Consider the following 27,170-nt stretch of genomic DNA (forward strand, 5'->3'; position numbering starts at 1 on the left):
TGCCCCTTTACAGATTTCTTGCGTTATTGTATTTTATTTTGTTGACACACTTGAATGTTTCGTACCATAAAACGAAGTTCCTAGACTCAGGAATTGGTTGGACTAATTGTGGTGGACTGGTCACTCCTGGGAAGTTTTACAAACCATTTCATGTTTTCTATTTGAGATCTTTGAGCATACTTTGTGCTGTCAGACAGGTTAGATAACATTAGCTGAACTTCCATACTGCTTCTCTAGTCGCACCAAACCCTCAACGTGCTTAAAAGGCACTTTAAAGGCTCATCCTGGCTAAGTGTCTTGCCCAAGGCCGTATTGATCTGGGAAAGGGAGGAAGCTAAAAATAAGCCCATAATTTCCCAATTGCAACATGACTACACTTCCTACTGAGCCACAGGAATCTATTAAAGTGTTGACAGACACTTTATCCCGATAAAGTAAAGTAATAAGCATGAGCTAAATCATATTGCCGGGTTTTATGCAAAACCCGGCATAAATCAGGGCCGGCTTTTGCAGGTAAAACTTAATAAAAAATTTTTGGTTGATCACACTTTTTTCAAAATCATCTTCATGCATGACAATGCACCATCTCATGCCGCAAGGAATAGCACTGTGTCACTGGCTGCTATGGGCATAAAAGGGGAGAAACTCATGGTGTGGTGACCACACCATGACCTCTGACCTATTGAGAACCTTTGGAGTTTCCTCAAGCAGAAGATCTGAGGGTGGAATGCAGTTCATATCAAACCAGCAGCTCTGGGAAGGTTTTCTGACATCCTGCAAAGAAATTCAAGCAGAAACTTTCCACAAACTCACAAGTTCAATGGATCAAGAATTGTGCTGTGATATCAAAGAAGGTCCAATGTTAACATGTAACTTGGTCTGTTAAGATGTTTTTGATTGAAACAGCTTTTGATTTTAGTACAAGTGACCATTTAATGCTGCACATTCAAAGAATGACCGTTTGCAGTTCCTTATAATCCATAAAATGTTTAGAAAATCTGCTGTGCATAATAATTTTGTGCATTTTGAGTTTTTTATTTTTGAAAAAAATACTGTTCTCATGGGGAGCTTTGTTCAGTAAAATCTGATTTATACTGTAATAGTTCATGACTTGAAAATTATACTGACCATCATTTGCATTGACCATTTAAGAAAATCTGAGAAAATATCACTTGCACCATAATTTGGTACACGGTGTAATGTACTGTAGCTTGCTTGGGTTGGGTGCTTTTGTTTTTTTTGTTGTTGTCTGTTTCTTTTAGTAAAAATCCCCACTTGTGTCAGAAACCTTTTGAGACCCAAGGTTAACAGTAATCAGCAGCTGAATGGCGTCTCTAACCACATTTGTTTTACTTTTTAAAAAAATTTCTTATTAATGTGCTTTCTACATGTAAAGCTCTGAACAATCAAGCTCCATCGTACATCTGATTGTTCAAAATGTTCCTATCAGAGCACTACCCTCTCGAAAAGGTTTGGAAAAGTAAATTGGGTCTAATTTAGAGCGGGCAGACACCCTGTCTACTCTTAAGACTATTCCTAAAACGTTTCTTTTTGATGGACTCCATAGTTAAACTAACAACTACAAACTGCTTAAAAAAACCCCAAATCAAACTACAAAAACTGATTTAAAAAGACATAAAAGAACAAATATTATTTGGTGACAAAAGATATAGAGACTGTTTAATAACTGCAAATACTTCATGAATTCATAATTAAGCTATTCAGTAAGTGAAAAGACTTATAAATACAGGCTTTTGATAACTAATACTACCTACAAAGGCCGGAGCACACATTCAGAAAATGTAAAAAAATTATCCATCTGCATGTTTCTGACAGGGCTGACTTTCTCCTTTCAGTTGTGGTAATTATAAAGATCACTGATATTTGGCAATATCCTCTTGTGTTTTTGCTTCTTATTTATTGCATTACGCTTGACCGCAGCTTCTAAACCGATTTACCCTCACAGTGCAGAGCGTCAGGTCAAGGTGGGAAGCTCTTCCGACAAAAACCCAGGCGAGTCTCACACCACCAGTGACCGCGAAACCAACCGCCGTCTCGATGAGTTTCAGTCGCCCTCGCCGGTTGCCGTGGCAACAGTTAGTCAGGAGGGATGGTCAGCAAGTCCTCCGTCTGTGTCATCGCCCGACGGTTGAGGAAGCCTTTCACGTTCGGTAGGCTGAATTAAAAGACATACCTGTGAGGCGGCGTGAGCTTACGAAAAACAAACAGTGAGTAATAAAACAACAATCCGAGCCATGTCACACCGGAGGGGGGGGGGAAGAAAGAAAGAAAGAAAAAAAAACTCCACAAGCTTTTATTAGCTTTATCAAAACAGAAACCAGGAAATCAAGCGGCATTTTTATATGAACTGGTTAGACGTCTTCAGCCGAGCTGAGTCATTTCTTATGCCAGAGTGAGAAACCCAACAGCGTTCAATGTTTGTACGCGTTTGTCCCTAAAAATCAGACATGCTGTTTCTAAAGCGAAATATCTCTGGAATATATTCCTCCTGGGCTGGGAAACCTGTTCAGTGTTTCCAGAGGCCGAACAAGAGGCAGATGCTGTGGCATCATTTCCGTGGCAGTGCGAGGTAAACCTTTCTCATAAGAGCTTTGGTATTCTTTGGATACGTTTTAATGTTTTTCAAATTTGCCACCTGAAAACACACATTCTTGAAGTTAATGAAAGGACTCTGGCCACATGCTAAAAATGATGATGGAGTATTAGGATCATATTAAGAAAGAATACAGGAAAAAAGTCAGAAAATTACAAGAATAGAGTCATAATATGGTGGGAGTAAAGTCGTAATAACATGAATAAAGTTGAAGTAATATGAAAGTAAAGTCATAGTACATATTAAAATCATAATATTATGACTTTATTCTCATATTATTTCAATGTTAGGACATTATTAGAATTTTCTTATTTTCATTTTCTTAGCGTTTTCCTAATACTCTGTCATTAAAAAAAAATATCACTAATTTGTTCAAAACTTAATTTACATTTAAACATCATAAACATCAAATGCTCCAAAGTTGTTGGTGTTTTTTTTTTGTTGTTTGTTTTTGTTTTTTTTAACTCAAAGCAACTTCTGAATTGAAACTTTTTTTCATGTATCCATAAGGCGGTCTCATGTTCCACCCTGTCGCTCATCGTGCTTTACGATGGAAGAAGATGTGACCTCTACTTTTCCTACGTCTTCGGGAAAGCGCATTATAGGACATATTTTACTGTTCAGTGATGTCACCTGAAGGCAGAAGTGACACAGTTGGACCATTACACAATCTGCTCCTGAATCTGGGTCAGCAGAGGCGTCGTATTTTTACTCACTGTACACACAGTGGGTCCGTGTCCCTCGCCGGTGATGAATGGTCCTCGGAGCAGCAGGTTCCATTGTACCTGCACATGCAGAAAGGGGGGCCCGGGTCCCTTCTGTGATCCGGTGTCCCGCTGTCTCAGGTTTCCTTTAGGGAACCCCTCGTAGCCTCCGGTTTGGCAAACATTATGCTGGACTTCCTGTCTCTGGCAGAAGTATGGCTGGAGGCCCTCTCTGGGGACAGAATGACTATTGTCCTCGGCTTTTTTTGCTTTCCCCTCCTTTCCTTCTGGCTTGCCCGTCCTCTTTCTCTGGACCAGGGACGCCTGCAGGTGAGCGTCAGAAATGATGCTCAAAGGCGTGAGGGAAAAAAAGCAACAATCGTTTCAGGAGATAGAAGGCGTTTTGTTTCAGTTTTGTTAGCTAAGTTGCAGCAAATGTTTCAATACTTCTCCAAACAAAAATGCAAATAGAACTTTATTTTTGCCTACTGTATGGGCTGGTATCATAAAGTAAATGTGTTACTATGCAAAATCTTAATTTATTTGAATTGTGCATATTTAAGATTTTTTTTTTTATTGCAGTCAATGTCATTTTTTTGTGTTTGTTTTTAATTTTATGTCAAGTTTTGCCATTTTAATTCCACAGTGGCACCCTTTGAAAATAACCACAAGGTATTAAACTCTTTTCACCAATTTGCTGTATTAGATATGATTATTATGTCATTGGTCAGATGCAATATTCTAATCTTAAATGTGTTTTCGTTAGACAACCATAACAGAAATAAAGGCTCAAATACATCAGTCTGTGTGTAATTATTCTGTAACGTTTCACTTAGTGAATTTAGTTACTTAAATGAAGTTTTCAATAACTGTAATTTTTTTGAGATGCGCCTGTATTATCTTGTACATATTTATTTAGTCACAATAGTTCCCTTCTCACCACTGTGCTACAGTAAGAAAATATCCTCCAGTAATTACTTGACATTAAAGAATCAGAGTTTGGGGCAAAGATTATTTTGATGAAAAGTGTTTCGCATTTAGCACTGAACATTTCCACAGGCTGGTTGACAAGCATCGGGTCGAAGCCGCTTCTTCTGGCTTCTTTCACGCAAGAAAAAGGTTGTCATGTTTTTCTTGGCGCACAAAAACAGCAGGATTCCCTCGGGACTCCTGGAAAAAGAAAGGCGAAACCCAAGATGGGCCCTCGTTAGCTTAGCTCACGTTAAAGTCTGCTTACTCTAAAAGGGCAGGAGGGAAAAGAAGCAAAGGAGACGAATAAATTCCCAGCAGCAGAGAGAGGTCAGCTCTCCTGGGAGGCGTTTCCACTGTTATCTTGGTGGAAAGTGTGCAAGGAAAGCTTTTGATTTATTATAATTTTTTACCTATAGCTTAAGAGTGAAAACTCCCATCCATGACCGCCTAAATGGACGTCGTTATGACAAAATGGGCTACCTCTAACATGCTCTGCCTCTCTCTCACACACACACACACACACACACACACAAGGCATTAACCTTGCAATGGTCGGACCCCCCTCTGCTTTCTGCCTTTTGTTTGGTGGTGCAGATCAATTTCCTGCGGCTTGACCAGACAACAGCAGGCGAGCTGCGTTGCCTCACGCCCCCGTCACGATGTCACAGAGTGGGTTAACAGTGTTTCATATACATCGGTGTGTATAGGCTCGAGGTTTCGCCCCGGAGCAGCAGCTGTGGTTTGCGTGGTTTCACATGTCAAGCCTCCACACCGGCCGTCATCACAAAGGCTTTCATGTCGGCTACTGTACGGCGACCCGTACAGCGGTTCCGGTGTCAGGTCTGATCACAGCGACGTGCATCTATTTTGGATTTTATTGGAAGATTTGGGCTAGGAGCTAATATGATTTGCACTTTTTTTTTTCTTTGAGATAGATTTTGAAGCTCTTTATAATCCAAACTTTTTTTTTTTTGATTTAATACATTGATTTAGGATTCTGATACGTATGGAAGCTCAGGATGCCAACATTTTAATACAAACAGATTTAGCGACCCCCTTAGGGTCATTTGCTAAGCTGCCCCTTACAGCCAGAAGACACATTGTAAACAATAAAGGTTTAGTCTGACTTCACGTCGGGCAATGTGTGGAAATGGTTATGTCTGTTTTTATGCAGTGGATGTAAATATCTGGTGGGTTGTTTATGGCTGCATATCTAAAGCACAACCGTTTTGTACTTTGAGTTTCAGGTTAATGCTGAAGTATTTTCTGCTTTGCAGTGTGTGGAGAAATTCCCACACACCCACAGCCTGTAGAAAAGTCTTTAATGAAGAAAGTCCATAGATGGTGGCTTTGCAAATAATTTGATCTGAAAAGTAAGCCAGGACAGATTTTGCCCCTTTATGTCCATTAGATATAGCAAGGAAACAGCAAAAAATAATAATAATAATTCACTCGGCAGTGTTTTTGTACTTTTTCTGCCTGGTTAAAGGATTTTGTTGCAAACACGCTGCCTCACACCGACGCCAGAGACTGAGAATAAGACGGCCAGAGCCTCTCGTTCATCTGTTTTACCTGGACTTGATCCCTGGGGCCGTGTTTGTGTTTACATGTACCTCAGCAGAACTGATAGTCTGAGGTTTTGCCTCACTTATCAAGCCTGAGCTGTTACCACGGATACAGAAATACCAGGAAGTTTAGCATTGATAGAAGTAACGCTGCAGCGCACTATAAAATGTGAGCTTCAAGGTGAGATTATTTTTAATTTAAGCCCAAAACAATCGCTTCATCCCTTTTGTTTCGATGATTTGAACTTGATGAAATTAATACTGGCATGTGTTTTCATCTTGTTATGAGCCTGAGGAAATATTTTCTCTTGTCTTTTATGGCCAATAAGCGGCTTCTGTTTCCAGAATATTGAAATTATTAATGTGGAATGAGAAACCAAAAAGCAAAAATTAGTTGTCTTTTTTTCTGGGACCTTTGCCATCAAACCAGCTACAATAAGTTTCTTTTTACTCATAAAAAATATTGACTGGTTTAATTTTTTTCTTCTGTCTTCTTTCATTTTTGTTTCCACCCAACAGCCACGTTTCCTCTGTTTATAACAGCCAGACAGAGCATCGCTGATACTATCGCTCTGTGGTGAGACTACACCGCCTAAAATGTTTACATCAAACCAGCTACATGAAGTTTCATTGTCACTGAAGATGTTTGTCTGTAATTTATGGAAACATAACCAGGAGCTTAAAGTAAAGACGTGTGTAAAAAGGAAACAATTAAAAACGAATGGAAAAAAACAAAACACATCAGTGTAAGAAATGTCACCTTTAATTCAAGAAGATCATTGGTTTCTTTCCTCTTTTTTTAACCCCTAGTGATATAATCTCACACATAGAGCTGGAGTTACACAGAAATAGTTTTAAGACAACAATGTGAATGTTCTGTAGTGGCCTAGTCAAAGGCCAGGCCTCTGGAACAGTTTTGTGAGAAAGAATGGAAGAAAACTGCAGCGTTCAGATATGCAGGTCTGACTGAGATCGACCCACATGGACTGCATGCTGTGATGGAAGCTAAAGGTGAATCTACTAAATACTGACATGAAGAGGTGAATACTTACGCAGTCAGTTAGTTACATTATGTTACATATTTCTATTTAACTGTCATTGTTTATTTAAAAAAAAAATCAGTTTTCATTGTTTTTGTCAAAAAAAGCCAAATTACATTGATTGATCTGTTAAAGCAGTAAAAGGGTAAAACGTACAGAGGGATGAACGATACATCAGCACTAACATTGGTATCGGCTGATATCAGCGATTTTTTTTAACACGTCGGTATTGGCTCCGATAAACAAAACTGGGCAGATATTAACAACCGATTCATACTTCCATCCTGTTGCATCTGGTTCTGGAGAGGCGGTAGGTAGGTCATGTGACAGTAGCTGTGTTTTCATTCACCATATAACTGTGGAAATTGGAATTACAAAAATAAACCTGCTTAATCGAAAGACGGCAACTGCGAAATTCTGTTTTTTCAACGTTAGCAGAATACCAACAAAGTTTTGCAAACATTTGTAGCGGAAATGCAGCTTCTGATAGTGATGCATTGTGGGGAGTTTTGAAGTCAGTGTTGTGGGCTTTTCTTATTATTTTTCTAAGGTGTTGAAAGTGTAGTGAAATGCATATAATATTGGTAAATAACAGTTATCGGCCATAATGGTAACACTAGTATCGGATATCGGTATTAGCCGATATCCGATGTTCATATCGGTGCTTATTACAGGCAATGCAGTCGTTATCGTGAAGCATAATTATTCACAACACATGGCCAAAGCAACACAGAAAGTCGTCACCAGACACAAAATCAGCCTCCTTCCATGTGAGTCCCTAGAACTACAAAATCCACCAGAAAAGCTGCAGGATGCAACTCTAGTCCGCATCTGAAACTGGAGTCTCTGATTTTCACCGTACCAGTGAAGGTGACACATCCAGCCTTAGAAAACTGAGACATTCAGGTCAAAGTGCAGCAGAAACATAAACCTTTGACTTTAGGGTCGGTAATGATGACCTCCCTCACACCTCTTTAGACATGAAATGTGCTTGTGGTGATGTGTGTTAGCCTGTGTTTGTGTTTGTCTGGAGTGGACGGGTGAGCTGTAATGTGATCCCCATCACGCAGCCACCCTTCCCCTCCTTCTTCTGAGCTATTATAACTTTTCTTGCTCACACGCACCAACTCTCCCTGCCCCTCCGCCTCCTTCCGTCCTCCAGCGTTTGGGCACCTGCCAGATCCCACAGTCATTATCATAATGAGCACTGACAGCCAAACTCACTTTGGCTACAACACACACAAACACTCACATCCCGGATACCTGGGGTCTTTTTTTTTTCTTCATTTTTTGTATAAATACACAACAGATCACCAAACAATGTCCCCAGCAAATACAAAACACTGTTAACAGCTGTTTTGGGAATTACTGGACTCATTTCTCCAAATAAAAATAAACGGTTCTGTCTGCTTGTTAACACTGTGTTGGTTTTTTAAAAAAAAAAAACAGTACAACAGTATATGCTTTATGTTTATGTTTACAGTCTACAGGAAGGGGAAACTTTATTTTAAAACAGCATGCGAGCCTAAACAGAAAGAAACATTCAAATGCTATTTCAAAAAGTTTAATAATTAACATGATTCGCTTTTCAAACTGGAGGCATGACGGCTGCCAGGCACATACGCAGGATCAGACTTTAAATAGGGCACAAGCCCAGAGCACCAAGTTTCTGGGGGCACCAAAGACTCATTTCTATATATTTTTTTATTTATTTTTATGAATGCATATTTTGCTAACAAACTCATATAAACTCACATACCCATGTCAGGTGAGATGGTTATAAACAGCATAAATCAGATGAATTGGAAGATTATGAAGTTACAGTACGTCCTTTAGCATGCAGCCATCTGCCAGACTTGTTTTATTTTTCATGACATCGTTACTTACCGAATCAGCTCCCCTAAAAATACGCACCTTTGTTTTCTTTGCCTGCAGACAGCAGATTAACCAGGTAGGAAGTCGGACACAGGAAGCGCACAGGGGGAGTCCTGGAGATTTTCAAAACAAACACTTTTTTTTTTTTTTTCTGGATATCATTTCACAACGTCAACAAAGCTGGTGGCAGCAGGTCAAAGGTCAGAGGAAAGTCACTGGATTTTCAACACGGACCAGATTAATGAAAACACAAAGGTTGCACCACGCCCGTTTTTAATGACGGAAAGACAAGACAAAGAGGCGTGACTTTTTATTTTAGGAGCCGAAATCAGTGTTAGCTCTCTGACATTTGGAAAACTTTAATTGTTTTTTTTATTTTTTTTACATTTTGTCACATTGAAACAACAATCTTTAACCTATTTTACTGCAATGATGTATAACAGATCAACACGTGAGCGCCATTGAGAAGTACAAGAAAAAATAACATGGTTTTCACTTTTCTTACTGTTATAAATCTATGCCACCTCTTTGTACGTATCAACAGGTGTTTAAATGTTGCAAGCAGGACTTTTTTTTTCCAACTTTTTTCTCGTAGAAATTCCAGATTTGTGGAGTGTAAACCGGCAGACAGATTGTTCAACGTTGGCTGTGGATCTGTGAGGCTCCTCCACAGCGACTCTGATCAATGCTTGAAAGACAGAGTAAAATTTGAACAAATTAAAAGAAATCTATGTTGGACTCATCTCATTTTTTTTCGAATATAGGCGATGTGTGAAAATATGAAAGGAGAGTTGATGCTGTCTTCCTCTGGTGAGACTCTCCAGTCTGTAATATCTAAACCAAACTTGATAAATGAAGCACAAATTCAACCCCATCATTAAAGTTTTCTTATCTTTAGCTTCTTTAAATGGAAACACAGCCAATTACATGAACAATATATATTTTTTCACGTTGAGGTCCCAGTATAAAGCTTCACTTGTACTGACTGAAGCAGATTTAAAAGGGCAGTATTATGCACATAGAATCATTTTGTAGCACAACTAAGAAACTATGTTACCTTCAGTTGTTATAAAAATATATCCTACATGGCATATAATACCAAACATGACTCAAAAGAAATTTGACTTTGAATTTAACGCCTTGAAATTTGGCCTCTGTCTCTTTAAGAAGCTCCTGCTCTTTCCGACACTACGCCTTCAGGGAGTCATCACAACACCGTTACTCCATTAAGCCTTTTACAGCGTTCTTAAGAGCATTTAATTGAGAAGTAGCTGATAATGAGCTCAGAAGGTGAGCAGTTCCACCAGGTGTCTGCTAATTGCTGCTGGCTAGTCTGAAGGAGCCGAGTGGGGGAGTCGCGGGGGGAGGGATGCTCTTTGAGGCAGAACATCGGCGACTGTGGAGGAGCTTCGTCCTCGAAGGCGGAGCTAGGTCCAACTGGGCGTTTTGCTCATCTGATTAAAGGTGTTATGGAGATTAAAGGATTTCTCAAACATGCATGAAAGAATCAAAGCAACACTCCAGATGTTATTACGATGATTGAATAACATTATAACATGATGTAACGCGATTACAAAAGTCAATTCTACACGATACCGCCCCTTTAAGAATGTAACTAGAGGAGGAAATAGTGAAAATCCACCTCTACAGGAGTACAAATTGAACATTTTGGAAATAAATTATATTTTTGAGCTTTATTTTCGATGACGGTCACATAATATGATGTACCTCCCCCTACTACACATGAAGCAGCAACTGACAGCAGAGGGGTTGAAAAGAAATGATGAGTTTTCAAACCTCAGCTATTAAAATATTTGAATGGCTTCCAAAGTGAATGGATTTGAAGTTCAGGAAAGACCCCGTCTGCTCTGCTGGCTCCTCTGAATCCTTATCCCCCCGAAGGTCACAGTAAAAACACTTTTGGGCGGTTCTCTTCAGACTAGACGGTAGCAGCAGCAAGCGTCTGCTTCACGTGAGAAACTTCAAGAGTTCAACACCTGGCTGCCTGAAGAGCTGCAGCAACGTGACCTGAAGAGAGACGGAGCGCTTCCTGACGCGACACCGCCTGTCTGGCAGCAACACACACACACACACACACACACACACACACACACACAGGAAGCAGCTTAGCAAAGAGGCTGGTGTGTCCGCGTCTGTACGCACAGGTTACGCCCTCAGGAGCGTGCCACATCACGGCAACTGTCTCTGTGGGAACAATGCCACCTGTCGCTCCGGGCGACCAGACGGGAGGGTTTACAAAGTGAAGACCACATCTTTAAGGAGATCCCATACTGCCAAGCATTTACAGAGTGGTGCAGAAAGTGTTAATGCCTTTGCACATTTTGTCAAGTTACAACCACAAAAAAGAAAACCAAAAAAAAAAGGTTACAACGAGCTTGAAAAGATTTTATTGGGATTGCAAGTGACAAATTGTAAAGTAATGATTGGTTTTCTGTTCAAACTCAAGCTTAGATTTAAATTTGACTGAAAAAAAATGCTTCAAAAATTTGCTGTAGATGCTGATGGCTGTGGGCGGTAAGGATCACCTGTAGCAGTCTGTATTACAGCAAGTCAGAAGAAGCCTCTGACTGAAGACTTTTGGTGAATGTTTTTACAAATCATAGTTTTTACAAATAAAAATCTGAAAATGAGGCATTTTTTAGTATTCCGCTGCCGTACTGCTGAAGAAAACCCAGAGTTGAGTAAAGGAGTGTCAGCGAACATTTAGCGAGCGAGAGCATAATAAAGTCCAGCGAACACAGCAGGCAGGCCAGTGTTAAAGTAGTGGATTAGTTTAAAGCTGCATTGGGATACTTTTACAAAAATATGCTTTTTACATGTTTGCTAAAACCGTTAGCACATCCTGACAGTCTAACATGAGACAATCTGTGAAAACCTGCTCGCAGTCTTATCACACTGACATGCTCTCTAGTAGTCGAATTTGTTTTTTTTTAAAAATTTTTTTACAGAGAAACATAAAATGTATTCCTCTGAGACGCAACATGCGGTCGTAACCTTACAGAAAACTGGCAACAGCTGTGTCGCGCAGCGCCGCCGTCTGCACGTTCAGACAGTGAGTGAAAGCTACTGAGGACTCTCACATCCACCACTTCAAACGCTCCCAGCGTCGTCTGCCTTTTCAACTTTGCGTTGTTCCGCTTCACATTTTCGAGGCGCGTGCAGCGGGTTAACCCCTTCGCTTATCTGCTGTACGGTTGGGTGTACATTACAGCTAAACCGCCGCCCTCACTCGCAATCAGACGCAGGCAGACGGTGCAGAAAAAGTCCACGGAGTGGGAAGGAGTATAAGCAAACCTTGCTCCTCGCCCTTTGCGTCCAGATATCGTTCTTGCTCTCTTTCATGTTATCTTTTAGCACCGGCCTCTAGTTTTCCTGCAAACACAAGAAGAAAAGGTTAAAAAAAAAAAAAAAAAGCCAAACTAAAGCAGGTACAAATACATCTGAGGCTGAACACCTGGTAAACAGAAATATATTTAATTCAAGGTTGAACGTACGGAGCCAATTTAGTGGAAAAACAAAGTAAAAAGAAAAAAAAAGGTAGAACGTAAAGTCAAGGTTCCTGAGATATGATTACGTAACAAAAAGTCAATTGGTCTCATTCACCAGATACAGGGGTGTCCAAAAGATTTTGGCCACTTTTGTCACGAGGGCCAAAATCATAAAGTCAAAAGGACTGGAGGGCCAAATAAAATGTCCTTTACTTACTTAGAAAATAAAGTAATCATTGAGCACTTTAATTAAACAAATAAAGTAGTCAGGGTTGTGATCCAAAACTTTAAAAGGTTTTTGTAGGTTTGTCTTATTGAGAGAAATTTGGCAAATTTTCTAGGTATCAACTTGAAACAACAAAACCCAATTTAGTCAATCCTGATCAATAGAATCAGGATTGAAGGTCACTCTTTCTTTAAAAATGCTTGCTGTATTTAATCGAATTTAATAACTTAATTAAAAGCAGATTTAAAAGTTTGCTTTTGAGTAAATATCACTGCATATATGTGGGAAAAAACCCCAAATGACCTGGTGAATTAAAGACAAACAATTGGTGATGTTGCCAACATTTTCTATTGCAAGATGATTTTACTTTGTCTGTAGTAGAAAATCTCCATTTGCAAATTTGTATCATTCTTAAAATGAAGTCAGGGGCCATACACAATTGGTTTACGAGCCACAAATGGCCCCCAGGGCCACACTTTGAACATCCCTGACCTAATAGTAGAATTTTGTGCAGTGGCGCTCCCAGAGAATTTTTATCGGGGGGGCCAGTAAAAATTTTAAGGTGGCACACACACACACACACATATATATATATATTTTTTATTGAATAAAACACCGGCCGCTGCGGTTGCCAGAATATTAGAATATTACCATATAAATTTGGTGAAATTTGTATAAAAACAGTCAAATTTGTATTTATACGGTCAAATCTGAGGTTGCCACAATTTTACCGTAGAGCTGCCGGTATTTTACCGTAAATTAGAGACTTTTTAATTATTTTTATTTTTCTTTAGCAAGAGACACGTATCCACCTAACAGTCGTGCTACACTGTTCTGAATGAATATGTCCGTGTGTCTTTAATAGTATTTCAGTCTGTCAGAGAAGAAAACCCCCCAAAACAATGCTGCACTTATCACGACACCGCGTGATTCCCACCATTTTGTTTAGAGTTGGTTTGAACTAAATAGAGAAGGTCAGGCAGCCTGATCACCACACCTGATTGTGACAAGAGCGAAAAGCAGCGAAGATCTCACAGGAACAATTCACTCTGCTGTGAATGACGTGAAGCTGAATCGACACCTCTCCTTCTCTATAATTCCCTTAAAGAGATTAACTGTTTGGTTTCCAGCCGTTTGATTTTCCCTGAATCTCTACGGTGCTAATGTATCTCCCACTTCCACACATGCAAAGCCCAACATAAACCAACTTATTTCAGTCACTGACCTGGCACAAGGGTTTAGTTGTTATCATTTGTAAACCCCATTCACAGACAGTGTCTGCACCGCCGAACAGATGCTTTTTTTTCCTCTTTTTTTTTCACTTGCATGCATTGAACTCCAGCTCTTAGCTGTCTCTGTCACACACACATGCTATTCTTGCAATTGGAAGCACGGGAGTGGTAGCTGAATGGATTTAGCGAATGTGGGAATTGTAGGTTTTCCACCCCGTCAGCGGCTGCCATCTGCTCTTTATCCACTTTGGCACCGAGTGTCGGTCCGGCCTTTGGCACCGGCACACAAGCGCTCGTTGCATGCATAATATAATTGTAACATTGCCCAATAAAGTGTAAGGGCCCACATGAAATGTTCTGGGAAGAACAACAACATTAGTAGCAAAAGAAGGAAAAAAAGAAAATATGGTATGCCGGAGCCATAACACGCAATTGAATCGGGCGTGTTTGCAAATTAAGAGCTAAAGTGTTATGAGTGAGTGAATGGAAGAACAACGGTGAGTGTTTATTAGTGGGCTTTCCTGTGACGGGGTGCGGTGGACGGGGGTGATGCTCGAGTGTGCATTTGTCAGCATTACAACATGCCTCAGTGTTTGGGGCGGTGAGACGAGGGGGGGGCCAGTCAGAGAGGGGTCAGTGTGTTTGTGCGTGAAAGCAAACCCGAAGAGATCGCCTCTTGTTTGTCAAAGATGTGGGAGGAGAAGGTGTGCGGCGGCAAGGAGCTTTTTCTCTTTTTTCTCGCTCGCTTGGCTCAGATGGGGTGTTAGCACAGGAGTGCGTGCGTGCGTGCGTGCGTGTGTTTGGGTATGGTGCTGGTTCCCAAAACAAAACAATCCCCCACCTCTCCAAAAATAAAAAAAAGCCGCACCTGTTATTTACAGGCTTGCACACAAAACCATTCATCTCGGCTCATTTTAGAAACCCCTCCTTGCTTTTGGCTACTTTCAGATGAACAGAAGGATTTTTTTCTCTCAGCACTGCCACATGAAGTTTTGTTTTTTATCACGTCATTAAATGACGGAGAGATTTCTTCAATCCAACAGATCACGGTAATGTCGGTATATATTTCTTGACAAACTCAAGTCTAAATGGCGCCGGCTCAGCTGGCTGCCTGCAGACGCAGCTCCTGTCGTGTGCTGTAACTGCGAAATAATTTCCCTGCTGGGATGAATAAAGTAATTCTTCTTCTTCTTCTATCTGATAACACCACGTTAGCATGTGATGAGCTAAGTTTTATTCTCGGTACTACTAGGAGTCCCAAAAACAAAAGTGTGTGCAAATTTGACACCTTCATCTTTTATTTTGAAGTAGGAGAGGAAGTAGTTCTTGAGCTGCCCTGTTTTGTCGACTAATGGACCTTACGAAGCTCCGCCCACAACCGACCCACGTGACCGCAAGTCTCACAAACAAAGCCTCGCAGAGTTGTTTCTATGTAAACATGACTGGATTAGTGCATCATTTCTACAGGATTTTCACAATATATCAGCTACTAAATGGACAGAGGAACTAACAAGTTCATGTCATCATCTGGGAGGAGGTTACTGGTTTCTCAGTCACAAGCTGGTTGCAAACCTGAGGCCAGCAGGTGTCAGTCAGTTATGGTAGATCTGAACTTTGGTTTGATGACGTCAATATGAGAAGCTACAGACTGATAGGAGGAACCAAAGAGCTCTTTAAAGGTAAAGGCAAATCTTCTGAAGCTGGGATATAATTCATTTAATTTCACATAATTATCGCGGTAGAAGCCATTTGTTTGTTAAAATTTTGTGAAATATATTTGTTCTATTTGATGTTTGTTGTGAATGACGTAAACTCACAAACGAACGAGGTAATTAGTCCAACGTTTAGAAACTACAGCGGCTGTAATGAGCCACAGCAAAGGGAAACAAAAGTAAAATAACCCGAACAGGTGATCAACTCGAAACTACTCCTACCTTTTTACTCTCTCTCTCTCTCTTTGTAGTTTAAGCACACCTGTTACCGTGGCAACCGCCTGCGCCCCGCAAGACGAGCAAAGATTACGTTAAAAACATAACATTCAGTCCGTTACGATGTCAAGTTTCCAGGCTTGATATTTATTTCTCGATTATTAATCAGCGCTTCCCTGAACACAGCGATGGTTGATTGACTAGCTGTACTTGGTGCTAGCGTGGCTAACACGAGTAACAGTTTAGTTCAAAGCCTTTTCTGCTAAAATAAAATCTTTAGTGTATGTCAGATACAGTAGACATTGCATATTGATCTGTTTAGCTAACGTAAGACTGTGTAGCAGACAGGCTTCAAGGTGTAGAAGTTGTATCAGTTCTGCCATTATGCTGTACTTAGCTAACGGGAAGCGTCTGTTTGTGAGACGGCCACTCACGTGACCACGTAGAATGGGCATCAGCCAATGAAAAGCGGCCCCTCTGGTAACGTCTATTAAGTGTATTCACCGGCAACACCAGGTTGTCGAAGAAGCTAACTGTTAGCCTGCTAACAGCGATAACGTCAACGTCCGATTCGAATCTCTCTGTGCTTCTCTTGCCATTAAGACACTCATGAAATTGGACAAACTTGGACTGAAATAGTCTAAACTGATAAACCGAAGTACAAAAACACTCTTTTTTCCTCACTTTTATTTCTAAAAACAAACAAGAAAAATGGTTTTCCCACTATTTTTGCTAATGTCCTCTTGTTTTATTGAATGCTTGAATATTGTGTGTTGCTCTCTCTTGAGAACTGGACGTTCACCACCTAATGTAATGCAGAAAATATCCACTCTCATTTTGAGTTTGCTGTAATAGCACGGGTGTTACAATCCTTTCGTATAGTTTGCTTATTTTTGTTTCATGTTCAAGTTCCCACTATACGCACTTCTCAGTTCAGTCAGATCCTGTTTTTGTCGTCATGCTTGTTTCCTAGTCCGTCTTATTAATAAATTGATGATTTAATTTCATAATTTCATTAAGCTGTTGTAGAATCATCATTGCAAGCTGCTCACACACGTCCTGAAAGCACTTAACACCAAACAAAACACAACCTCGTCACCTCTGCCACCATGACGCAGTTGTTGCTAGTCATGAGATGTGTGCATAGTGCGTGAGTGTGAATGCGTGGATGTGTGTATTTGTGGCTTAGGAGTCAATCCTTCCTAACAGGACCGTCATTAACCCTTGTAGCTCTTGAGAGACCACCCAGATATTTGACTGTGTGTGTGTGTCTATGTGTGGCAATGAACTGGTGTGTGTGTTTTGTGTGTGGTCTACAAACTGGCCTTGTGTTGTCCTTGCCACTCCAGTCTGTCCATTTGTGCGACTAACACAACAATCAGCGTCTAGGAAGACAGAGGTTTAACTCAGAATGACAAAATTAATTTAATCCATCTTCAAAGGAGATTATTCCAGATCTCTGTTAGGATATGGACATTTGAAAAGCAGTAGTTGTGATGCTCTTTTTGTTTGACCCACCGACGGCGTTTTTACAGCCAAATGTGACACCCATAGTTTCCCTTCTTGCCCTAACGACCTGCTGGCGGGTCAGAGGAGGTGCGTTCAAAATGGATCATCTGTGCCATCTGTTCAGCCAGTGGGCCATCTGATTTGCTACAGGGCCTCAATAAAGAGTCGTTGTCCTTAGAAACACTGCAGGTTCAAATGAAGTCGTCACAATTTCGCAGAAAATGGCAGCTTTATCGCAAAAACAGGGAAAAACTGAAACAATAGGCGGCGACGTAACATTTTACTACGTGGGCAAAAACCATCCAGGTGAACGTTTTCATGGACTAAAATAATCAACAATGGAAAATTTCTTGGTGTGACAATTATTATTATTATTTATTTTTTTACTAAACTAAAAATGAAATATTTTAATAAAATGAGTCAAAGTTTTACATCTGTAACATAGATTTGTTTTCGCACTTTTGCCACATTAGAAGGCTTCTGTGCCAACTGCTTTGTTTCATTTTATGAGTCTATATTCTTTTTGTCTGTTCTCAGCAACGACATCAGCCACTCTTATCACTATTCTTGATATACTGTACCAAGCGTAATGAACAGGTGAAGCAAAGTTTTTCGTTTAAGCAAAAGTCATTGAATTGTGTTTGTGTTTACTATAAAATTAAGATGTAAGTAAAAGTCGTGGTTAATTAAAACATATTTTGTGTTGGGTATTTTCCATTTTAAGAATGTCTCAATTCACCAGTAAAAATCTCATCCTAAAAGATAAATATTAAATATAAATATAAAGTGTCAATCTAGATCAGGGGTCTGCAACCTGATTCCTATTTTTTTTATGGTTATTTTATTTTGGCCCATGCACTTTCTGTACTTTTTACTATCACACAATATATTAACTATACAAAAATAGGTTTGCTGGCACAATAACTCCATTCAACGCCCATCTGAAACTAACATACCTATAAATTCATCCTGTATGAACAAACAGCTGCAATCCCTTTAAAATATCAGCTTTTCTTTTAAAGCTAAAAAGTAAAATCTTTTTAAGTTTTAAAAATGTTCTCGTTGGTATTTCCATTGACGAATGGTCCTGCCCGTACCGTGGTCTCCATCTAACCCGGGTGTGATAGCCTGTACATGGTAACCGACTCGTCATGGGATCTTGCAGCTGACCACAGATCTTCTATGCTCTTAACAGGAGATTATCCCTGCTTAGGTTATTGACTGAAGAACGTTAAGAAAGCAGGAACACAAAGGGTTTGATTCCTCTGGCATAACAAATGTTTGTGTAATTAGCAGCATTTGATGTACAGTTGTGGCCCCAAGGCTCAAAAGTGGCGATCATGAGCGTGAATGTCACTTTAATCCCGATGATCTTTGCCGATAAAGCGCAAGGCGTCCTTTTTATAAACTGGAATGATTATACAACACTTGATCATTTTATAAGGAAGAATTGGTGTACAAAAGGGCCGATCCAAGGCATAAGCACACTAAGCAGCTGCTTAGGACCCCAAGGCCACTAAGGGGACCCCCTCAGCGGAGCTGATTTTTTTTTTTTTTTGTAATAATTTCTATGTCATTATAATATCAAAAACACACAATTTCACTATGAAGTGATTTGTTTTTACAATTATATATTTGATAATGTATGTAGAAATTATTATTTCATTGATAATAAGAAAAATAATGCTCTTGGGGGCTCCTGGTGGCCGCGGTGGGTACCGCACGCTTCGCCGGTAGCATGAGCTGCCGTGCAACGAGCAGAGAGCATCGCAACGTCCAAAGCTCCGGTCAGAAGTTAAATAAGCAAAACAATGTTTCAAAAAAGGACTTATCCTTCAGGGAGGGATAAAAGAGGAAGAATAGAAAAAAAGCCCAGAAAAAGGTTTGTTTTAATGTGCCCTGGTAATGTAAAGTAATGTAAAAGATTTGTAAAGCTGCTAATAGAAAATTAGCTTGATAGCGACCTGGAACGGTCCAGTTGAACAGCCAGACATTTATGCTAGCCTCTTTGAGTTTGTGTTAAGCCGAGTTTAAACTTTAAGTGAGTTGATTCTCATCTCTGTCTATTTCTGAGGTATTTTTGGCTTCAAAACGCCGTGTTTGATAACGTTTCATAACAATAATTAAAACTTCTCAGTGTTTGTTTAGCAAAATGTTTTTCCGTCAGGCTACATGGCTGCTACATCTCTGAACTGCTCTTTGCTGTAGTTGGGACATGTTGTTTGCTGCCGAGCATAATCATTTTGTGGCTAAAACAAACATTATTTTTCCATCAACTTCTAAGTTATGTGAAACTTCTGTTAAAATCATTTGAAGGCTCAGAATCAGTCCAGTACCGGTACCGATCCACATTCTCAGGGGAGAAAGACTCACCTGGTATAAATTAAATTTTTAGCTATTGGAGTTACGCTTAAGAGGAATTTATTTAATCAAAGTATGTCATATGTTTATGACATAAACTTTGCCCATATGTATATGGCCCATATGCTGTGTAAACAGCCCTACACCGTTTACACAGCAAACGGTGTAGGGCTGCACCGTTTGCAGTTTTCTGGCCGATTCTTTGTTACCGATCTTTAGAAAGCCTGACCTGCCAATTTTGATTTTCGCTGATATGAATTTGTTTTTGTCTGAAATGTCGCTAAATCTAGCAAGAAAGTCGCTGAGTTGGCAACATTGGGGTGAATATTGTCAACTGTCAACGTTCAGACCCGACCTGGTGGGCCGGTCTGTCAGTCAAACCTTTCACTGCAGAGCAGAAGAGGACAGAGGCTGATTTTTAAACCTTTGCTGACGAAGATAAGATTAGGGGATAAGATGGGCTTCACATGTAAGTATCAGCAGATTATGATCCCCCAGAATTAAGGAAATTGGGGCCCAGAAATTAACTGGTCGATAAATGAGTTGGCCAATAAATGTATTCTTTTTTTTTTTTTTTTTTTTTTTTTTTAACCCCTCCAGGGGGTCTTTTTGTGGGCTCTAGAGTCCCTTTTCATGAAGTAGGCTGACAGGAAAGGGGGAAGGAGAGGGGGGAAGACATGCGGTAAACGTCGCCGGGTCCGGGAATCGAACCCGCGACAGCCGCGTCGAGGACTTGAGGCCTCCAAATGTGGGCCGTGCTAACCCCTACGCCACCACGGCACGCCCAATAAATGTATTCTATATTATACATGTATATAATGTAAACAGCACTGCCAGAGATGCAATAAGTTTATAGCAGGTGTGTGAATGATCTAATGATCAGACTGCTGATTGCAGCCAGTCCACATTGTTAGCAGAAATAAAGGGCCCCAAAACCAAATTTTGCTTAGGACCCTGTGGAGACTTGGGCCTGGAAAAGTTTTCCTCATTTCTGTTCTGTAATATTTTTTAAATGTTGAAAAACATTTTTCTTTTAATATTTTTTCCTATATTGCTTCTATATTACTTCCTATTGCCTCAAATAACCATTTTTTCTTACTCAACTAGGTTCCACTATGCAAATTTTAGGACTTCATATAAACAGCACATAAACATAACTCAGTGTAAAGGTCAATTCGCTGACGTCCATCCACAAAACATCCCAGTCCACACGTTTCCTGACTCTACGCAAAGTGTGTAAGAACGTAGACGCGCGTGTGTGTGTGTGTTGTCAGTGTGCCAGTCTGAAAGCGCTGAGGAGTTACGCCTGGATACACACTGCCCGCGTTCCAAGCAGCTAACGCCCCAGAGAACAGACCGGACTCTGTGCAGGAAACCCAGGGAGTGTGAATGGAGGCTTTGCACAGGTGCGTAAGGCATGCGGCCAGCCAAATCAAAGTTTTTTACCTGAACGGCCGTCATATTTTGGTATGCCCTCCCATCTGTTCCAAACGTGTCCTGTGAGGAGGCTCGTTGTTTCCAGCAGGAAGTTACGAGGGCGGTGACGACGCTCAAAGTCAAGGTGAAGATGAGGAAAAGGAAGAGGAAAAAAGGTGATTTTTTTTTTTTCTTTTTCTTGTGTTGGAAAGAGGATGGTTAAGCTGAACTTGTTTAACAAACAGACTCCTATCGTTTGACCTTATGAAAACAAGGCCTCGCAAAAGTCTTCACCCCCCTTGAAGCTTTGCACGTTTTGTCACATTATAAGTCAAAACTTTTATCTTTTTTTTTGTCGCAGGAATAGTTTGGATTGATCCAAAACAAGGAGTGGTGCGTCATTGTAAAGTGGGAGGAGTATGGAGGAAGTTTTCTGCCATAATCCAAAAGCCCACATTTTCAGTCTGAAAGCAGGATTTCATGTCTTTTGTTCTCAAAACTTCTGGCACTGCTGGCAGATGTAGAGAAGCCACACAGTCGCACCGGCTACAAGGAAAGAAACGCACCCAGTACAACACTTTCATTCTATTGGCTGAGAAGTTGCCAGGCGACTGTGCCAAAAGGCAGTTCCATGTTTCGTAAGCGAGCAGAGAGTCCGAGTAGAGACTAAGTCTGAGCGCGAGGAGAAGTTTTGAGTTACAAGCTTTAAAAGTTTTGAGAAGAAAGACGTCAAGTTCTGCTTTCAAAATGAACATGTGAGCAAAAGTATTAAAAGCTTTTAGTACAAAAGACATGACATCCTGCTTTCAGAATGAAAATGTGTGCTCTTGGACTATGGCCGAAAAATTCCTCCATAGGAGGAGGAGATTTAACGGTGTTTAATCTGTAAATATAATGCGCTTTCCAGTCTTTACATTTACTTTTCACATGTATCCTCCAGTCAAATCAATTGATAAATCTTCAAGAAAGACAGTGTACAGTAGACTAAATATAAAATAAATAAAAAAGAACAAAAAGGTCATGCGTTCAAACTCTTGGTAGTGGAGGGAATGAAACTCGGCCTGTTGGCAAAAAAATAAATATTGCGGTAAGTATTGTGTCATATTCACACACCTGGGAAGAGAAGGAAAAAGCAGGATGATCCTTACCAAACAGAGACTCAAACACTTTTGTTTACACACCTCAAAGCAAATACATTAAGAATGACGCGGTATGCTTAACGTGAGCCCCGGTCTCACTTAACAACCAGCCTCCTGTCCAAACCACCAGCAGTTTCAGATCAGGACAAAGACATTTAATGAATTACAAGACATTTTTGCTGCATAGTTTAAGTGTTGCCTCTAAGCTCCCCAGAGGCTTATGAAGCTAAACTTGAGTAAGAAATTTGATTACACCGAATAGTCTGTTTGTGTGTGTTTTAGGTAGTTGTTTGGTTAGAAAAGCTTCGATTAGCTTTAGCTGACACAAAATAATGATGAGAAGGACTTTAGATTACAAAGCAAGGCAAGTGTTAATAAACGTTTTTGTTTTGTAACATGTTTAGCACAAAAAAGACAAAAATATGCATATACAGTATATGTAGTGCATTTAGTTGCAAAGAAAGCACAGTTTAAAACTTTTAGCTCAATTTCCACTCCGTCAGTACGCTGCAAATACATTAAATAGAGTAATTTATGGCTTCTTGATTTGTAGCAGTAGATTTAGTCTAATATGAGAGACAGAAAATTCAAATTCAGAAATACTTCAATGATTCTACAGGGAAATTAAAGTCAATTCATCAATGAACAGCAAGAAAAATACGACAGTGTATTAAGGACACTGTAGATAGAAAAGATCAAATAAAGAGGGAGTACATTTCTCCCCCCCCAAAAAAAAAATCTGCAGAGAGGAGTGAATCAAAAATGCTTATACAAACAAAGCTGTTGACCAACTATGTGGAACATTTTATGGCAGACCTTACCAACAAAGGTTTGTCCTAATTGATATTCTGTTCTATAAATAAATGAAAATAACGTTGAAATCAGGGCGAGATGGTTTCTCTGCACGTGAGCAGTAAATGAGTCAGCTGGGGATCAAATACTTAAATCTTCCACAGTCATTTTAGGCTTTGCACAGAATCTTGATCCATTTTTTTTCCCATTTTACTTCAGCAAATAGAGCGTAACAAGGACCGACTTTACTCTGTACACACGCCTCGTTATACTCTGCTTTGTGCGCTTCACAAGGTTTTAATTGCCACCCACCGCAAAGGCTAGTGTGGAGATTTACCTGTTTTCAAACAAACATACAAATTACACTGGGCAAATTGAATGTTTGGAGATTTCTTGTAGCGCATATTAATCAAACTGCCTGTTTTGACACAACAGCCTTCAGCTCGCAGTGACTGAGGTCACCTCGATCGCAGCAGCGCGACAAAGGCGAAGGTTTTCCGCAACAGCAGAAAACGGCAACGGAAGCTGAACGTTTTTTTCGACTTTCTTGTGTTGCATTTCTAGATTTGCTTAAAACAGCTCAAAATTTAATATGCACAAATTACAGTGGCTGTTCGGCTGGAGAAGGACAAGCGACTCGTCGCACAAGCTTCACAGGAAATGAAAGGAGAGGGACGTTTCTACTTTAACATTTAAATCTTTAACATTTAAATCAAAATTAATATAAAAACCCGCGGAACTGTGAATCTTCAGATATGTTTGGTTTGAGACAATAAAACATTTTATTAAACATTTGAAAACGTGCGTACAGCGGCGCTTTTTGGGTGGGTGCCCAGGGTGGCATGAGAAAGGGGTGTGACACCCAGCAAGGAGACAATAGAATAAAATAAATATCTCTGCCACTTGGCCCAAGTTTGCTGCTACTTGTATACATGTGGAGTGGAGTAAGTTATTTTTAGTTACTGTTGACAACATTACCTGCTACAAAAAAATAAAATAATTTAATTTTAATTGGTTGGCATGAGGCAAGAACCACAACTCAATGTATACTCATATTTCAAGCTTTACAAAGTTAGTCACAGTGATTAATCGTGATTAATCACAGTGGTATTGTGATTAATTTGATTAAATTTGTAACCAATCGGCAGCAGTAGTAATATTGTAATATTAAAAAACACTTAAAAAACAAAATCTTGGCTTTTAGCCTTAACGTTTACATCTCGATCGCCGAAAAATAAAAAAAAAGTCAACCTCTGCCCAGACAACCCCCTGCATCCATCCCACAATATTTACTAACCCACTCACAACTTTACTTCCTACTGACCAAGACAGTCGCTCTGTCTGACCTGACCCTTGACCTTTCCCCCTGCTATCAACTGCAATAAACGGCCGCAGTTTGAACAGGGCATTCCTTGTCAGGGGGATTCTACAATCTGTACCAAGAGGCAACATTGGCCCCTCGGGGTCGGGCAGGAGGGAGGCTCTGGAGCCAAACTCCCTCTGCTTTATAGGGTTCACATGAGGTGACGGACGTAAAGCTACTAAAGTGCGTTTGTGAGCTGATTTAGGCTCAGTGGGCGGAGCCTAAGTGGTTCCACAGTCAGCTAATCATCAACAACTGATAAAACCAGTGAGGCTGACGCATCAGCGCAGGCAGTAAATAATCACGCTCTGAACATGTGTTTGTGCAATAAGTTGAATTTTGCGGATGACTCTCTGTGTTGAGAAGGCGTGTAATCGCTCTGAGGTGTTCACAAGCCAAGGGAACAGGAAGGAAGAGTTTTCAATCGGTGACCCAACTCAGTGGAGGACATCCACTGAGCAGAGGAAACAAGAGTACAAGAACAGGAAGAGGGACGTCATGAGGTCAAGAGTTTTTAACAGTGACAATGTCCCAATGCAGGCTCTGCGTCGTAATTAGAGGACTTACTGATGCAACGTTTGTGTGAGTGAAAGACAGATTCTAACAAAAGGAGGGTTTTTTTCAATGAGCTTGGACATGTGACTTTAGAGAAACCCTTTCTTACTTTAGGCTGAGTAACACACAAAAATAAGATTTAAAGGCCCCCTATAATAACTTAGATTATTATTGAGTAGTTGATTTACTTAAGTAACTGAATTCAACGTGTTTGTTAGTATATAAATTAGTTACAAACAAACTGATGTTTTCAAGCCGATGTTTCTGTTAACTATGGTGACTTTCTGTTTACAGTTAATGAAAACACAATATTTAAGATCAGAATATTACAGCAGACCAATAAATATATTTTCAAAACACACGTCTACTCTGACAAAGATGAATTTGTTTGGAAGTCTGATTTGTTTGTGATCGAAGTTTAACGTAGACTGAAAAATCAGATTCTGGTCCGCCTAAGACAACCAGAACTCTGGCTCAGTTTGAATGGACATGTGACGGCCAAGCGGATTGGTGACTTCTCAAAAAGCAGGAAGCAGACTACAGCGCAGGGCATTCTGGGTAAATACAACCAAAACAAATGCGAGAGTCTATCACTAGCGGGAGAAATGGCTCTTTATCTTTTACCAAAGACAAAAAAGAAATCCTACAAGCACTAAAATGTGATGCCACGCCGTTTTAGTTTCTTCAGGGGGAGTTGTGTCGTTTCCTTGAGAGCGTGTTGCTGCAGCGCCACCACAGGCGAGGAGGTGAACACATTTTTTTTAAAGAGTTTGGATTGTTTTGACACAGTGCAGTGTGAAAATGTAGCAAATGTTGCAATTTTGTGCCGCATTCGAACTGAGTCTACCGGGCTATCAGGTGTGAAAACACCTTGAACTGCAGGTCGGTTACTTTCTTCAAAGAAGTGTTGCTTATTTTCAAAAACACAAATGGTTGCTTTTAACCCCTTCTGAGGAAATTATTTTTGATTTCACCATTTATTTAATATTGATTTTTAGTTTTTCAGAATTATGTGAAGTTCAACGCTCCAATCCGGTTCCACCAAGAATGGAGCAAACATTTGGATTTCCCTACTCATGCAATCATTTTGGGTTGAGATGCTAAATATCAGTTATAAAAAGACTTACTCATAGTGAGACAAGCAAGTTAAACTGCATCGCATTACTTGCGTACATAAGTTTCAAGTTCAGGTTTTGTTGACATGTTGTTGCCTCCAAAAGACACTGGATATGTCCCAAAGTTTGGCTAGCACTGAGCAGCAGATGGTATGCGCAGACTTTTTGTTTTGGGAAGATGCCTTTAAACATGAAAGCCAATACAGGGAAAACACACACAGATGCATGGATATATGGTTTCAAAATATCTGTGGAACCTTGAAAATCACTACTAGCCTGTTTAGAAATGATTGGCTTTATTCTCATAAGACATTGTATTTCTATTTTTTTTAACAACTTTGAAATCAGTAAATTAGTTTATACGCCCCCTTGAAAGATTTCTGCCCCTGTGCAAGGTGAACTTTACCCCAGGTTGCCTGCTGGGTTGTGTGTGTGTGGGGGTGTGTGTGTGTGTGAATGTGTGGATGTGGCTCCAGGATAAAGCAATGTGAGTGGTCGTTATGACTCATAAAGCCCTAAATGAATTCAATTTACTACCATTAACGTGTCCGTATCAGTGAAATGCAGAAAGTTACTTTTAGTCCAAAGGGAGTATGAAACTGATCTGTGGTAAAGAGTCACTTTTATGGTAGTTATGAAAGATCCTGCGGTACCACAAGTTCATAGCGCAAGTTGAAAACAAAATGAGCAAAGATGCAAAAGTATCAAATGGTGAAAGGTGCAAAACCTTTCAATGTAAAGAAAAGACCCAGTTTTAAATCGATGCAATGCGAAACAGTTGAAAAAGATAAAATAAGCAGTTTGACATGTAAACTGTTCGAGTCGAGGATCGTGTTTGTCCTCCCTCACATCTGGACAGGCAGCGCTGCGTTTCTCCTGTCTCAGGGGAAAAAAAACAACACCACCCAACCCCCACTAACTTTATTCTTTCTCAGAGTGTGTGCGTCTGTAGGCGGGTGTGTGTGTGTGTCTTCATAAAGTGTGTGTGTATTCTCCCTTCCCAGCAGCGCTGCAATTGGTCGACCAACTAAGTTGGAGGGACAAAAAAAAAAAAAAAAGCAAAACTGGTGCGTAGCGGGGAGAGCAAGGCAGAGTGATAGTGCTGACTCAGGCGCTCGGCCCATTGTTCTCCCTCGCCTAGTAACCCTGCACCTCCCTGCCTCAGTCAGACTAGACAGGCCATTGGCCAGCCGCAAGTGCAGGAACCGGGGGGACTGCGGTGTGAAACCGCACTAAAAAATCTTATCTCTTCCTC

General features: G+C 40.3%; 2 long non-coding RNA genes across 2 annotated transcripts; one reads left to right on the forward strand and one right to left on the reverse strand.

Annotated features, from left to right (window-relative positions):
* The first annotated feature begins 1,104 nt into the window (after positions 1-1,104).
* LOC116729756 (uncharacterized) lies at positions 1,105-3,682 on the forward strand. The gene is made up of 2 exons (XR_004341201.1): positions 1,105-2,590; positions 3,125-3,682. It is a non-coding gene; the product is annotated as an uncharacterized LOC116729756 (long non-coding RNA).
* On the reverse strand, positions 2,921-11,069 carry LOC116729752 (uncharacterized). Its single transcript, XR_004341200.1, has 3 exons — positions 8,810-11,069; positions 3,331-3,642; positions 2,921-3,247 (listed from the first exon to the last, which is right to left on the reverse strand). It is a non-coding gene; the product is annotated as an uncharacterized LOC116729752 (long non-coding RNA).
* Positions 11,070-27,170: the final 16,101 nt, after the last annotated feature.

The sequence above is a fragment of the Xiphophorus hellerii genome, chromosome 2 (assembly GCF_003331165.1).
Source record: "Xiphophorus hellerii strain 12219 chromosome 2, Xiphophorus_hellerii-4.1, whole genome shotgun sequence".
In the NCBI taxonomy this organism is placed as follows: domain Eukaryota; kingdom Metazoa; phylum Chordata; class Actinopteri; order Cyprinodontiformes; family Poeciliidae; genus Xiphophorus; species Xiphophorus hellerii.